The 15,897-nt window shown below is 42.6% G+C and overlaps 2 protein-coding genes across 10 annotated transcripts in view; one reads left to right on the top strand and one right to left on the bottom strand.

Moving 5' to 3' along the window:
• LOC311091393 (uncharacterized protein) overlaps window positions 1–15,897 on the top strand; it is a 354,781-nt gene that overhangs the window by 156,747 nt on the left and 182,137 nt on the right. The gene's annotated exons all lie outside the window — the stretch shown is intronic.
• The window catches only part of LOC311091343 (uncharacterized protein), a 530,654-nt gene that overhangs the window by 345,544 nt on the left and 169,213 nt on the right, over window positions 1–15,897 (bottom strand). The window lies entirely within an intron of this gene.

Genomic DNA, 15,897 nt, shown 5'->3' with positions numbered 1-15,897 from the left:
ATAACTAGTGTCGTCCCAAATGAAGATAATCAGAGGGTTAAATACTACAAGAAATTAAAAAAAAAACTCGGCATCTGTAATGGGAGACAAATTCAAGTTCATGAAGAAGGAGACACTAGCAAAGCATTTCTGACTGTAAATATATACCACAATGGAACCATAATGTTTCAAGGGAATGAAGCATGTCTCAGCTCTGTCCAGACTAACTTTACCAGCCTCAAAGCACTGGCAGAGAATGAGAAGCAGACAGAGACTACAGGCAGCCATGTTGAGCTCCAGAGATCAGGGGCGGAGCTAGAGGAGGAGGAGGAGCCCACCCTGGACTGTGACACACAGCTGGAGCTGTCCGTCACTCAGATACGGAGCAGTCTGTCCCTACAGGAGGTCGAACTGGTGGAGCTCAGAGAACTGGTGCTCTCGCAGACAACATCCAGCGAGCGCATACAACATCTAGAAAACAAACTTCATCAGCTCACAAGAGAATTTAAAACTAGCGTTGAGGAACTGAGAGGAGAAATAAAAGATCTGCAGCAGGACAGAGATACCCTAAACAGTGAGCTGAAAAGTGTTAGAGAGGAGCTGATCTTCAGAGAAAGAGAAATGCAAAGTCTGAGAGAGCAGAGAGAAACCGTCATACAGCCCGGCTCGAATGCCACCCAGACACCAGCACAGCCAGCCCTGACGCCTCCCGAGACTCACACGCCAACAGCACGGATGGATGCCCACACACAAGATCGAGAAAGCACACCTAGTCACACCCATGCAGAAATAGTCATCTTAATGGACTCTAATGGCAAGTTTATCAATCAAAAACAGCTCTTTCCCAACCACAAATCTTTAAAACTTTGGTGCCCAAACACAGAGAGTGCCCTTCAACAACTCAGCAAAGAAACACTTGGTGATCCCAGTCACATCATCATACATGTGGGAACAAATGACCTGAGGACACAACAGGAACGAGTGGCAGAGTCAGTTACACAAGTGGCAATTAAAGCAACACAGACTTTCCCAACGACAAAAATAATCATCTCCACCATCCTTCCCAGAACCGATCTCCACCCCCGCACTATACAGAGAGTCAACACAGACATCTCACGTGGATGTGCTGGACTGCCAAACGTTCATCTGGCACATCACCCTACACTGGACATTCACAATCTCCATGACCACGTCCACCTACGTAGAGACAGTGTGAATGTTTTCGCTAAAAATCTTAAAGATGTTGCCCTTGGCCGAACCCCTGGCAGTCCCTCAAAGAGTCAGAGAGAATCCAACAACCCTCAACCAACGAGACGCTTCATCCCAGCCTCAGCACACAGCATCTTCCCGCCGCACCCACCTGAGCCCTGGAGACTCCATCGCCCCGGCCCGCTGTACCCACAGCCTGAACCCCAGCGCCCACGCTTCCGGCCTCCACACCCACATCCCATACACGAACATCCCCGTCAGCATCAGCAACGCCAAGACCCGAGGCCACCATACCAGCGGAGGAAACAGCCAGGACCCAGAGAAGCCCCGGCGCTGGATAACAACACCTCGACAGCGCAGAGGTCATCAGCCCCACAGCCAGACGTCCACAGACCCGAGCAGGAGCAGCTGAGCTACGCTGCAGCCCTGAAAGGCCCAAACGACACGCACAGCGCCAGTCTGAGAGAGATCAAGGACATGCTCAACTTGATCTGCACACGGCTGATGGACTAGTCGTGAGTAAAAGACACCAAATTCAACAGATGCACTGATGTGTATGTATGTGTATGTGTATATATATGCAGTGCTCGCAATATCACCTGCCCGACGTCCCGGGGCTATTGTGTTTTCCAGTCGGGCTACCAAAATGCATAACCGGCCTGCCCGACGGGCTATCTGAAATAGTGTTCGCTTCAGTCTTGTTATAATCAGATTCAGCGCGTTCTTCTTCAATTCGCAGCGGCGCCGAGCTAGCAGAGGACAAGGTGTGTGTGTGTGTGTGTGTGTGTTCATTCTCATGTGTGAGTCTCATTGGTCTGTCAATGTCAGAATATTTGAGATGACCAATCAAATCAAAGTAGGCGGGCTTTATATACACAGAAGCTGCTGAGCGCGTATTTGAGCAGAGCGACTGACGCTTCAGTTGACGGTCAAGTGCGAGATAAGCTGTAAGTAGCTAAACTAAACATTTCATATTTGACAGCTTTTTTAGGTCATAAATGTGAAACGATTGACAAAAATAATCAGGCAAATGAATATACTTTTGTCGAATTTCGCCATTTTGAACTGAAAACAGGCCTATGTAACGTGACTAATAATTAGTTTACTGTCATTGTGAGGAGAGCATTAACAGAGCATTAACAAAGCCGTTTTCATGTTAGGCACAAGATTAATAATGAATGTGTATATGTTGAGAATTAATATACAATTTGTAGCCTTCAGTAAATTAAAAAAGTTCAGCTTTAGGAGGGGAAGAGACAGGGCAAGATGAGGAGACTGAGAGAAAAAGAAAGAGTGATGGATAAGAAGAGAGAGCAGGTATTGGCACATAATCTACTGTCATGGTTTTAAAGCTATTTCTTATCCTTTTTTGGCCTTCAAATGTCTTGAAATGGACATATCAGAGAAATACAATTTTTTTAACCCCCTAATAACCTTAAATGTAGGACCTCTTTGATTATAAAGCCCTGTCTACGGCCCTGTATTAGGAATAAGATCAATAATGAATGTGTACATACTGTGAATGAATTTAATAAACTTAGTTAGGCTACCTAGCTTTCAGTAAATGAACGCGTCTGAGAAAATGATTCATAAATCAATCTATCAGTTGACCCTATGTTTACTTCACTGACAGACAAAAATGAAAAGCCTATATCAGTCAAAGCTCAGCTTTAGGAGGGGAAGAGACAGAGCAAGAGAAAAACAAGAGAAAAAGAGTGTGATGGAGATGAGGAGAGAAAAATAATCAGCTGCCCACTTACATGGTTTTAAAACTATTGTTATCCAATTTTTTTGGCCTTCAAAACATCTTAAAATGCACATATGTAGATCAGAGAAATCTAAATTTTCTCGGGGGTGCCCCTGAACCCCTGACTAGCCTACCTTACATTCGGGACCTCAGTGATGATAAAACCCTGCCATCTGCATGTTAATGAAACTTAATAGTGAGCATTAGACCCTAAACTAAAGTGTTACTTTTTATTTATATATTTTTTATCATACCCTCATTGGGGGCTGAGCCACAGACACACACTGATTCATGTTCACACTGGTTACACACATTTCAGTTCAGTTAGAACCAGATGCATATTTGTTGATATTTTGTGTTTTGAAAAAGTTTTTGATTCATTGTTTTGACTCCTAACCAATTTTCTACATTAAAAATTGTCTTTTTATCTGGGCTAGTAAAATTCATTTCGGGGCTACCAAAATCTGAAGAGTGCCTGCCCGAAGGGCTACCAGCGATTTTGAAATTTTGCGAGCCCTGATATGTATATGCGCATATATGTGTATATATATATATATATATATATATATATATACATATATATATATATATATATATATATATATATATATATATATGTATGTATATGCGTGTACGTGCATGTATGAAAAAAAAAAAAACACTAACGATACCAATACAAATATGTAAAAGTATGTATGTTTACATAGTGCACATAGATTTTAAACGGGTTCAAGTTGAGTTGGTTCTATTCTAGAGGAATGTTAAAATTGTTTATTGACCGCATGAAACCACTGACAATCACAGTTTGGAACATCCAAGGCATTAACTCATCAAGTCTTGGATGTAAAATCAAAACCTTGGATTTTAAGAAAAGTGTTTTAGATCTTGACATAATAATCTTACAGGAAACGTGGCGCAGAACTGATGAGGTCACTCTTTGTCCCCCAGGGTATCGGGAAATACTCATATCGTCCCAAAAAAATGAAAAAGTCACACGTGGGAGAGATTCAGGGGGCATCATAATCTGGCACAAACTTGAAATTGATAAGTACATCCAACTAATCAAAAAAGAAGAATCTCATATCTGGCTCAAAATCAATAAACAGCTCAGTCAAACTACAAAAGATATATTCTTATGTGCTCTTTACATTCCTCCCTCTGAATCTCCTTACTATAACGAGAACATCTTTGAGACCCTCCACAGCCAAATCAACCACTTCCAGGCCCAGGGAAGAGTGCTGATGTGTGGGGATCTCAACGCCAGAACAGGAGCCCTACCCGACTACACCACAGACAACGGGAATAATTATATATTTGGACAGAGCTTTCAACAAAACAATGTTAACTTTTCAAGGACTAACTCTGATGCTCAGGTGAATAAAAACGGCAGGCTTCTACTTGAGCTCTGTCGAAGCCTCGGTCTGTACCTCGTCAACGGCAGGGCGAGAGGGGACTCTCTAGGGAGATACACATACAGCTCATCTCATGGTTGCTCAACAGTGACTACATGATCACAGACTTAGATATATTCTCTTTCAGAGCATTCACGGTCAAACCACTAACACCCCTATCGGATCACAGCCAAATTACTCTGTATCTAAAAAGGAAAGAAAATACTAACATACACCCACAACCCAGTAAGCTTTACAACATCAAAAACATCTACAGATGGGTTCAAAACAGCACTGAGAAATACCTGACCGCACTTGACCACCCCCAAGTGTGCTTACTCATGCATAACTTCATAGATTATGATTATACTCATAATGAAGATGGTGTAAATCTGGCTGTAGAAAACATAAATTACATATTTGATTATCTGGCAACAATATCTAATCTTAAAACCACTAAGAAAAAACATAAGCTAAAACAAAAGAATGAAAAATGGTTTGATTCGGATTGTAAAAGAATAAAGAAAAATTTAAGACAGCTTGCAAACCAAAAACACAGACAACCAGACGATTCAGATTTACGTTTTCATTATTGTGAGGAGCTTAAAAAATATAAAAATACACTCAGAAAGAAGAAAGAACAGTACATCCAAAATCAGCTCAAAACCATTGAAGAATCTGTCCAATCAAACAGTTTCTGGGACAACTGGAACCTCCTAAATAATAAGAAACATGAACAAATTACAATTCAAGACGGAGACACCTGGAAAAATCAGTTTGAACAACTTTATAGCAAATTAGACATGAATATAAAACAAACACAAATATATGAAAAATTAAACCATATAGAAAACATAATTGGCAAACACCAAAATCCACTAGACTACCCAATCACAGAAGAAGAGCTGATGGATAAAATACAGGCTCTGCCAACAAAAAAGGCAAGAGGACCAGACGGCATCCTTAACGAGATGCTTAAAAATATAAACCCCAAATTCAAATTGGCCATCATGAAACTGTTCAACTTGGTTCTGAGTGTTGGCCATTTCCCTGACACCTGGAATAGAGGACTCATAACGCCCATATTCAAGAGTGGAGACACATCAGACCCCAACAGTTACAGAGGCATCTGTGTGAGCAGCAATCTGGGGAAGATGTTCTGCAGCATCATCAACACGAGACTCGTCCACGTCCTCTCAGAGCACAGTGTCCTGAGCAAAAGCCAGATCGGATTCCTACCAAATTTTAGAACATCAGACCACATCTTCACCCTGCATACCCTGATCGATAAATACATCAACCAAAACAAAACCAAAATATTCGCTTGCTTTGTAGATTTCCAGAAGGCCTTTGATTCGATTTGGCATGAAGGCCTTCTTTCTAAACTTCTAGAATCAGGTATCGGGGGCAAAACATACAGCATTATAAAAACAATGTACTCAAACAATCAATGTGCAATTAAAATTGGCAATGAACAAACCGAGTTCTTCACTCAAGGGCGGGGTGTGAGACAGGGCTGCCCACTATCACCGACCCTCTTCAACATCTACATTAATGAACTGGCGAAACTCCTGGAAGAATCAGCAGCTCCTGGCCTCACACTTCACGACTCCTCTATAAAGCTCCTGCTGTATGCGGATGATCTGGTCCTGCTGTCTCCAACAGGAGAGGGTCTACAGCAGAACCTGGACACCCTGCATCAGTTCTGTCAGACCTGGGCCCTGACCATCAACCCAACCAAAACTAAAGTAATAACGTTTCAGAAAAGACCCAGATGTCAGGGAAAGGGACACAACTTCACCCTTGGTATGACCAAACTTGACCATGTCACAAGCTACACATACCTCGGGCTGAAGATAAGTGCAAACGGAAACCTAAATTTGGCCGTGAATGAACTGAAAGAGAAAGCAAGAAGGGCCTTCTATGCCATCAAGAAATCTGTCCAAATTGAAATACCAATCAGAATCTGGCTCAAAATATTCCAATCAGTCATAGAACCAATTGCATTATATGGCAGTGAAGTTTGGGGTCCTCTCCTAAATCACCAATTCGACAAATGGGACAAAAATCCGATTGAAACCCTGCATGCCGAGTTCTGTAAGAGTATCCTGAGAGTACAGAGGAACACACCCAACAACGCATGCAGGGCAGAATTAGGCCAATTTCCTCTTCTAATACATGTTGAGAAACGAGCCATCAAATTTTGGAAACATCTAAAAATGAGTGACCCCAACTCTTATCATTATAAAGCCCTTAAGACCCATGAGATGAACCCTGAGAAGAGCCGCTCATTCAGCTGGTCCTGAGGCTCCACACACAGACGAACACCACTAACACTAATCAGCCTCAGGACACTGACACCCTCATCCACACAATCCGGCCCAACTACATCATAAAAGCTCAGCGAGAGCATTACCTGACCTACTGGACTCAAACAACACAAAAACAAAGCAAACTAGAATGTTATTTGGCCCTAAATAGAGACTACACAACCGCAGAATACCTGAGTGCAGTGAAGGACTGCACACTCAGAAGAAGAATGATGAGGTACAGACTGAGCAATCACAGCCTGACTGTCGAGACGGGCAGATACAGGCAGAACTGTGTGTGTGTGTGTGTGTGTGTGTGTGTGTGTGTGTGTGTGTGTGTGTGTGTGTGAGATACAGGCAGAGCTGGCTGCCCAGAGAGAGACGCGTCTGCCCGTACTGTGACCAGGGAGAGGTGGAGACAGAGCAACACTTTCTCACCAGCTGTCCCAACTATGAGGACATTAGAGGGACTTTCTACACACAATTTGAAATACTTTGCCCTAACTTCCTAAAATTGAACAACAAAACACAATTTCAACACCTATTAGGTGAAAAAAGATATTGTATCATACTAGCGGCAAGATACACCGATGCCCGTCACAAAAAGAGAGAGTTGACGATTATTCAGTGATGCGCTCACACACACACACTCGTACACAAAACACACACACAAACACTTACACACCAAATTCTAAATTGTTCACAGAATTTTTAAATGTTCATAAACTGTTCTACTATTTTTTCTTATTTTTATTTCTTATTTTTATTTAATTGAATTATTATTATTATTTTCTGTACTGAATGTTCAAAATCATGTTCTATGCTGTTTTGATGCTTTGGCAATACAAATGTATTTTTTGTCATGCCAATAAAGCTTTATTGAATTGTGAATTGAATTGTGTGTGTGTGTGTGTGTGTGCGTGTGTGTGTGTGTGTGTGTGTGAGAGAGAGAGAGAGAGAGAGAGAGAGAGAGAGTGAGTGTGTGTGAGCGCGAGAGAGAGAGGGTGTGTGTGTGTGTGTGAGTGTGAGAGAGAGAGAGGGGGGGGGGGTGTTTGTGTGTGAGTGTGAGAGAGAGAGAGAGAGAGAGAGAGAGAGAGAGAGAGAGAGAGAGAGAGAGAGAGAGAGAGAGAGAGAGAGAGAGAGAGAGAGAGAGATAGTCATCTGAGAAGCCATGATCTGCATGAGCTCTTAGATTTTCTTCTTTGTTTGCTATTTTGAGAAAAGAAATAGACCGAAAATCTACAAAATCTAGAAGAATACCACATACAGACGTGAAATTTGATGAAAAGAACTCAGAAAACAGAGTATTTTTATTTTTAAACAAAAATAATCAACGCAGAGGATCAGAAGATCAGACTTCTAGCAACAGGCCTGCTGGAAAACTGGAGGGAAAGTTTAAAACAGGAAAAGATCCACAGAGGGAGAAGCAGTGACTACAACTAAAACTGCACTGGAAACCTTTTTTTGGCTTGTTTGCTTATTTTTTCCAAATATAAGGGCATAAAATTGATCTTTTTATATTTTTATAAGCTAAAGATGCTAAAAAGCTAAAGCTATGGCTAGCTCCACACTCTGACATTCCTCAATGTATCAATTTAACTGAGGCAGAGAGAATCAGCCAATCAGAGCAGCAGCTGCAATCAGCCCACTGCCATATGCAAATGAGCTGCCCCCTCACCACCATACAGTATCCCTCTGAGGTGAAATCTGACACCGCAAGGAAAACCTATAAGCAGAAATTTCTGATAAACAATCCAGAGACTCTGTTTGCAGATCTGTTCAAAACTGGAGAAGTCTGCAACCTCATTTTCTTCTCTGATCACCCCAGCGCCTGGCATAAAGCCATCATCAACCATTACCCCTCTGTAAAGAAAGAAGGCATCTGCAATGGCTGGAAAGTCAAAATCAGAGAACCGCATGACCCTGACAGCACAGTGATGACTGTGAACATCTATAAAAATGGCACAGTCATTGTACAGGGGGACCTGAAAATATTCCAGGCGGACTACAGAACTGTCTGAAAGCCTATTTGTTCAGCGCTGAAGTTTTCTAAGTGCGTTTGAACCATAGACTGTAAAAAAAGATGGACGACGCCCCTTCGCTCTCTTCCATTGATGAGAACTGAAGCCACCAGAGTCCCGATATGGCGCTGACATACTGGAACTTGAGTCTGCGCAGTAGCGATCTCGGGACCAGACCTGTGCAGTAGCGATCTCGGGACCAGACCTGCGCAGTAGCGATCTCGGGACCAGACCTGCGCAGTAGCGATCTCGGGACCAGACCTGCGCAGTAGCGATCTCGGGACCAGACCTGCGCAGTAGCGATCTCGGGACCAGACCTGCGCAGTAGCGATCTCGGGACCAGACCTGCGCAGTAGCGATCTCGGGACCAGACCTGCGCAGTGGCGATCTCGGGACCAGACCTGCGCAGTGGCGATCTCGGGACCAGACCTGCGCAGTAGCGATCTCGGGACCAGACCTGCGCAGTAGCGATCTCGTGAGCAGGAAGTAAAGCCGCGAAATCAACGCTCCGCCCTCACTCTCGCAGAATGCACTCGGGGAGAGAGGATTCTGCACACTTTTTTAAAAATTGATTGCAGTACGTCAAGAGGCTTGTTAAAATAAAGTAAATACAATCTCCTCAGTCCTCCGAAGATCCCGAAAAAATGTCCGTTGGTGCTTCGCTCAGAGAACCTGTCAATCACAGCTGTCAGTCATGACGTTACACCACCGCATCACGTAACTAACTAAAAAACAACTTATTTTTGAAACAGACACTTGAACTAACATCAGCGTGATAAAAACGACAGCAAATGAAAGAAACCACCTTTGGAAAAAAGATATTTGAAGTGTAATTTAATTGTTTAGTTGGTCTCACGTCCCGTTGAATAACATGGGGAGGCGGGGCTTATGACCTATACTAGGACCAGCCACCGGGGGGCGATCGAGACGTTTTGGCTTCACTTTTCAGGGCTTGTGCGGCACGCTTGGTTTGAACGCTCCATCACGTGAACTGCGCCTGGACAGGAAATGCAGCGCGCTGCTCAGATGTTCGTGCTCAGGGATGATGAGAGAAGACTCAGAGACCCTTTTCTTTACTTTCGTGTGCGTTTTATGAAAAGCAAGTAAGTTTTTACTACTGTTGCATGTTTGTACTGCGTTGTGATGAATGTTTTGAAATTCATGTATGTTCATGCGAACTAGTTTTATTTGTTGAACTGCGTGACTAATTAGTGTAGTCATGATGCCAGAGCGTGATGTAATATGCGACATGTTTCCTGTGTGCAATAATTAGCCCTCTATATGTCCATGTAGACTTTATTTGTGTTAGTTATTTAGAGATATGCTTCTGTGTTCGAGTGCAGTGCATTTACTGTTTATTTGGTACTACCTGCATCGAGTGTTATAGTGATAGTGTCATGCTGCATAGCCACTTAAAGGTGCAGCAGTATAGATATTAAAGGGCATATAGTGACATATTTTGTTGCACTGTATTAACGTAAATTATTATTTTCTGTACTGTACTGTTGTGAATGATGACAATGAGCATAGTATAGTATTCCTTTATTTGTTTAATAATCAGTTATTCTTACCATTGCATTATTTCTTTTTCTTTCTCCCTGTTTAGACCACATACACACTTATACGAACTTGTATATTGGCATCCTGATCTTGAAAATAAAGCTGATAAAGGATTATGGAGTGAAAACAGTCTCAAAACCTTCCACAAATGCACGCGAGAGATCCACATGTGCGCGCAGCAATCCACAAATGCACGCGAGAGATCCACACACGCAAAGCAATCCACAAATGCACGCGAGAGATCCACACACACAAAGCAATCCACAAATGCACGCGAGAGATTATCTCTCTCACACACAAACACAGCGATCCACGAATGCACGCGAGAGATCCACACACACACACACAGCGATCCACACACAATCGTGCATTATTGTCCTTACTCGCATTGCTTTGCACACAACACAATTCACAACTTTGCTTTATCTGTACCTGTAATTTCAGAGTCTTTTGCATTGGTGTTCTGCCTTAAAAATGCCCCTGAATATGCGCTTTTGTATCTGTGGAATCTTTTGAGACTGTCGTTCCGCGGCCCTGATTCACAAATGCACACAAGCCTATCTGTCTCATAGACAGTGATCGGTCCCCATTACCTGCAAATATGCTGTATGGTGTCTTCCTCCAGAGGGCGCTAACCGGCCTTCGAGCTGAATCTCCCAAAGGGCTGGATTCATTTCGTTTTCGGACTTAGCGAGACAACTGAAGTCTAAACATTTTTCACTAAATATCATATACATACATGCAAAGGTAGAGTAAAACCAAACCCCTTTTTTATTCTTCAACGTGAAATCAGAATAGGCTATGTAACCTGTTAAGAAAACCATACCCCACAGATAACAGGAAAGCTTTAAAGTATTTCTGTAACTGTTGGCAAACTACAAGGCTGTACGTTTTCTTTTGTTTATATAATTGTAGTTCTGAATGTACTTTGTGTAATGTAATAACCCCTCCCCTCACACACATATATTAAATGGAAATTAATATATTTTCAGCAATTACCTGTATGTTTTGCTTTCCTTATTTTTAAAGAATGGATGAATGCTTCCACATAATTTAACCAACAAAGTAAAATATTTCTTTCAAAAGAATCCACAAGTATTACCCTCAAGTAAACAATTCTTATGCAAACCATTACATGGAAAAGTTGGAAAGTGAGATTTGCGTCAGTTGCTCCTTTTGTGGTGAATCAGATGAACCAGTTGTTCATCTTTTTTTGATCTGTTCATTTACTATAAAGCTTTAGCAAAAAAAAATCAAAGTTTATTAAGAGTTATATAATAAAAATGGGGGAAAAGTATATTATTTCAACCAACTAAATAATGAGACTGGATGATATACTCAATTCAAGGCAATATTTATTTGGCTGCAACCACAACACAAAAACCACTTTAAATTGAATGGTTCATTAATTGCCAAACATGTTTTTTCAATCTGCGAAAACAGGAATAGTTCACCCAAAAAATGAAAGTTCTGTCACCGTTTACTCATCCTTAAGTTGTTTCAAACCTGTATGAGTTTCTTTCTTCAGCTGAACACAAATGAAGATATTTTGAAGAATGTCAGAAACCAGACAGTTGACAGTAAGCCATTGACTTGCATAGTATTATTTTTTTTTCTACTATGGAATTTAATGGGTTCCGTTAACCGTCTGGTTTCTGACATTCTTCAAAATATCTTCATTTGTCCACACAGCCAGGATAACCAAGGAGTGGCTCTGTAAGAAGCATATCAAGGTTCTGGCGTGGCCTAGCCAGTCTCCAGACCTAAACCCAATAGAGAATCTTTGGAGGGAGCTCAAACTCCGTGTTTCTCAGCGACAGCCCAGAAACCTGACTGATCTAGAGAAGATCTGTGTGGAGGAGTGGGCCAAAATCCCTCCTGCAGTGTGTGCAAACCTGGTGAAAAACTACAGGAAACGTTTGACCTCTGTAATTGCAAACAAAGGCTACTGTACCAAATATTAACATTGATTTTCTCAGGTGTTCAAATACTTATTTGCAGCTGTATCATACAAATAAATAGTTAAAAAATCATACATTGTGATTTCTGGATTTTTTTTTTTAGATTATGTCTCTCACAGTGGACATGCACCTACGATGACAATTTCAGACCCCTCCATGATTTCTAAGTGGGAGAACTTGCAAAATAGCAGGGTGTTCAAATACTTATTTTCCTCACTGTATATGTGTGTGAGGGGAGGGGTTATTACATTACACAAAGTACATTCAGAACTACAATTATATAAACAAAAGAAAACGTACAGCCTTGTAGTTTGCCAACAGTTACAGAAATACTTTAAAGCTTTCCTGTTATCTGTGGGGTATGGTTTTCTTAATAGGTTACATAGCCTATTCTGATTTCACGTTGAAGAATAAAAAAGGGGTTTGGTTTTACTCTACCTTTGCATGTATGTATATGATATTTAGTGAAAAATGTTTAGACTTCAGTTGTCTCGCTAAGTCCGAAAACTAAATGAATCCAGCCCTTTGGGAGATTCAGCTCGAAGGCCGGTTAGCGCCCTCTGGAGGAAGACACCATATAGCATCTTTGCAGGTAATGGGGACAGATCACAGTCTATGAGACAGATAGGCTTGTGTGCATTTGTGAATCAAGGCAGAACACCAATGCAAAAGACTCTGAAATTACAGGTACAGATAAAGCAAAGTTGTGAATTGTGTTGTGTGCAAAGCAATGCGAGTAAGGACAATAATGCACGATTGTGTGTGGATCGCTGTGTGTGTGTGTGTGTGGATCTCTCGCGTGCATTTGTGGAAGGTTTTGAGACTGTTTTCACTCCATAAAGGATTCTCTGGCCGGAATCTTTCTGTAGTGCTCCCATCCTATACGAACCACCAGTCCATACTTTACAAGAACAATAGGTGAAACTGTGAAACATGAGAAAGCTGTCCTATCTGAAAGCTCGTCATCTGAGCAGAATCCACCGATCAGCACCTCAGATCCCAGACCCACTCCTGCAGAAAGAGTTGAGCACATCTCCCCTTCCCTGCTCAGAGCTGTCCCTCTCCTACAGGAGCACTTCACCAAGCTGGAGATGGAGATGGTGCAGCTCAGAGAAACTGTGCTGAAACAGCAGCAGTCAGACACATGTGCAGCTCACACTGAACTCCAGCAGAACACCGAGCTCTTAACACAGAGACTGTCAGCCCTCACACAGTACATGAGAAAGCTTCAGACAGAGAAGGACAGCTATCAGTGTGAGCTGACCGCACTGAGACTCCAGCTAGAGGACAGAGAGCAGTCCACAGCAGAGATGAGGCAGCAGCTGAGAGAGATACAGGAGGAGAGAGAGCAGCAGCGCAGTGAGATCCAGGCCCTGAGAGAGCAGCTGAGAGAGCTCCTCCTGGCCAGAGAAGAGCCAGAGCAGACCCACAGAGCTCAAACACTGCCCTCCAGCCCAGAGTCGCCGAACACAGGGAGTCAACACCCAGCCCTCAGCGCAGAGAGACCCGACCCAGCCCGCTCACAGCCGTCACAGCGCCCCCTGCCAGACTCCTCAGCACAGCAGCCCTCGTCTCACAGCAGCCCAGCACCAGCCAGCACAGAGGAACCTGAAATAGCTCTACTCATCGATTCAAACGGCAAATTCATCGATGTAAAGAAACTCTTCCCCCAGCACAGAGCTGTTAAACTCTGGTGTCCCACCACTGACAAAGCCCTGGAGCTGGAATTGGAAGAAAAATTAGGAGTCCTTGAGTCCAAGAAAGCCTGTGGTGTAGACGGCATCCTGAACGAGATGCTGAAACACACAGACCAAAGCTTCAGACTGGCCATGCTAAAACTGTTCAATGATGTTCTGTGTGTCGGGTTCTTCCCTGAGATCTGGAACAAGGGCCTCATCAGCCCCATCCACAAGAGCGGAGACAAACTAGACCCCAACAACTACCGAGGCATCTGTGTGAACAGTACCCTGGGGAAGGTTCTCTGCAGCATCTTAAACGCCAGACTTCTACACTTCCTTATGATGCACAATGCCTTGAGTAAATGCCAAATTGGCTTTCTTCCAAAATGTCGCACATCCGATCACATTTTTACATTACAAACACTAATTGACAAATATGTACATCAAAACAAAGAACAAATTTTTGCTTGTTTCATTGATTTTAGAAAGCATTTGATTCAATCTGGCACGAAGGATTATACCTAAAGCTTATCGACAGTGGAGTAGGGGGGAAATTCTATGATTTGATCAAATCGATGTACACAGCCAGCCAATGCGCTGTTAAAATTGGAAACCAAAGAACCGAGTGTTTCCCCCAGGGGCGCGGAGTGAGACAGGGCTGCAGTTTAAGCCCCACCCTCTTCAACATCTACATCAACCAATTGGCCAATACATTAGAACATGCTCCCTTTCCAGGTCTCACTCTCCACGACACAGAGATCAAGTGTCTTCTCTACGCAGACGACCTGGTGCTCCTGTCGCCCACTAAAGAGGGGCTTCAGGACAGCCTGGATCTGCTGGAGGATTACTGTCAGTCCTGGGCCCTGACCGTCAACCTCCAGAAGACTAAAGTCATGATGTTCCAGAAACGCTCCAGATCTCAGGGACCAACACACACATTCACACTCTCACACAGAACCATTGAGAGCACAAAAACATACACTTACCTCGGCCTGAAAATAACTCCAACTGGTAACTTTACTTTGGCGAGCACAGCCTGGCCATCGAGTGTGTGTGTGTGTGTGTGTGTGAGAGAGAGACTCAGCGAGCACAGTCTGGCCATCGAGTGTGTGTGTGTGTGTGTGTGTGAGAGACTCAGCAAGCACAGCCTGGCCATCGTGTGTGTGTGTGTGTGTGTGTGTGTGTGTGTGTGTGTGTGTGTGTGTGTGTGTGTGTTTGTGTGTGAGAGACTCAGCGAGCACAGCCTGGCCATCGAGTGTGTGTGTGTGTGTGTGTGTGTGTGTGTGAGAGAGACTCAGCGAGCACAGTCTGGCCATCGAGAAGGGCCGGCACAGACAGACCTGGCTCTCCCGTGAGGACAGACTCTGCTCGCACTGCATTCTGGGAGTGCCGGAGACCGAGCTGCACTTCCTCACAGAATGCCCAAAATATGAACACATCAGAGACCAATATTACCCCAAAATCAATAAAATATTTCCCCAATTTAACACCTGTAACCCAACCCAAAAACTCAGATTCATCCTCGGAGAAGAAGCCAAATGCTCCAATATAGCAGCAAAACTAGTAGCATCTCTCCACATCCTGAGGGACGAGCAGAGCAGCGAACGGCCAATAAACACACACTCACTCACAGCCTAACACACCCCATCACACACACACACACACCCCATCACACACACACACACACACACAGCCTAACCCATCCCATCACACCTACACACATGTATATAATGTTCAAGTTCAGTGTTTGTTTATTTTTGTTTTTTATATACATGATTTCTGCATTATAATCCTTTTTATTTTATTTATTAATCTTTGTTTACTCTATTATTATTGTTTTATGTTATCAGTATTATTATTTTTGCAATATCTAGCCAAGATAATATATATATATATATATATATATATATATATATATATATATATATATATATATATATATATATATATATATATATAAATAATACTATCCTTTTTATTTAATTTGAACTATTATTATAATTCTGTGTACTAAATGTTCTAAATAATTTTCTGTTGTTAT

The sequence above is a fragment of the Abramis brama genome (assembly GCF_963993115.1).
Source record: "Abramis brama genome assembly, chromosome: 10".
Taxonomy (NCBI): Eukaryota; Metazoa; Chordata; class Actinopteri; order Cypriniformes; family Leuciscidae; genus Abramis; species Abramis brama.
This window is presented reverse-complemented; position numbering and strand designations above follow the sequence as displayed.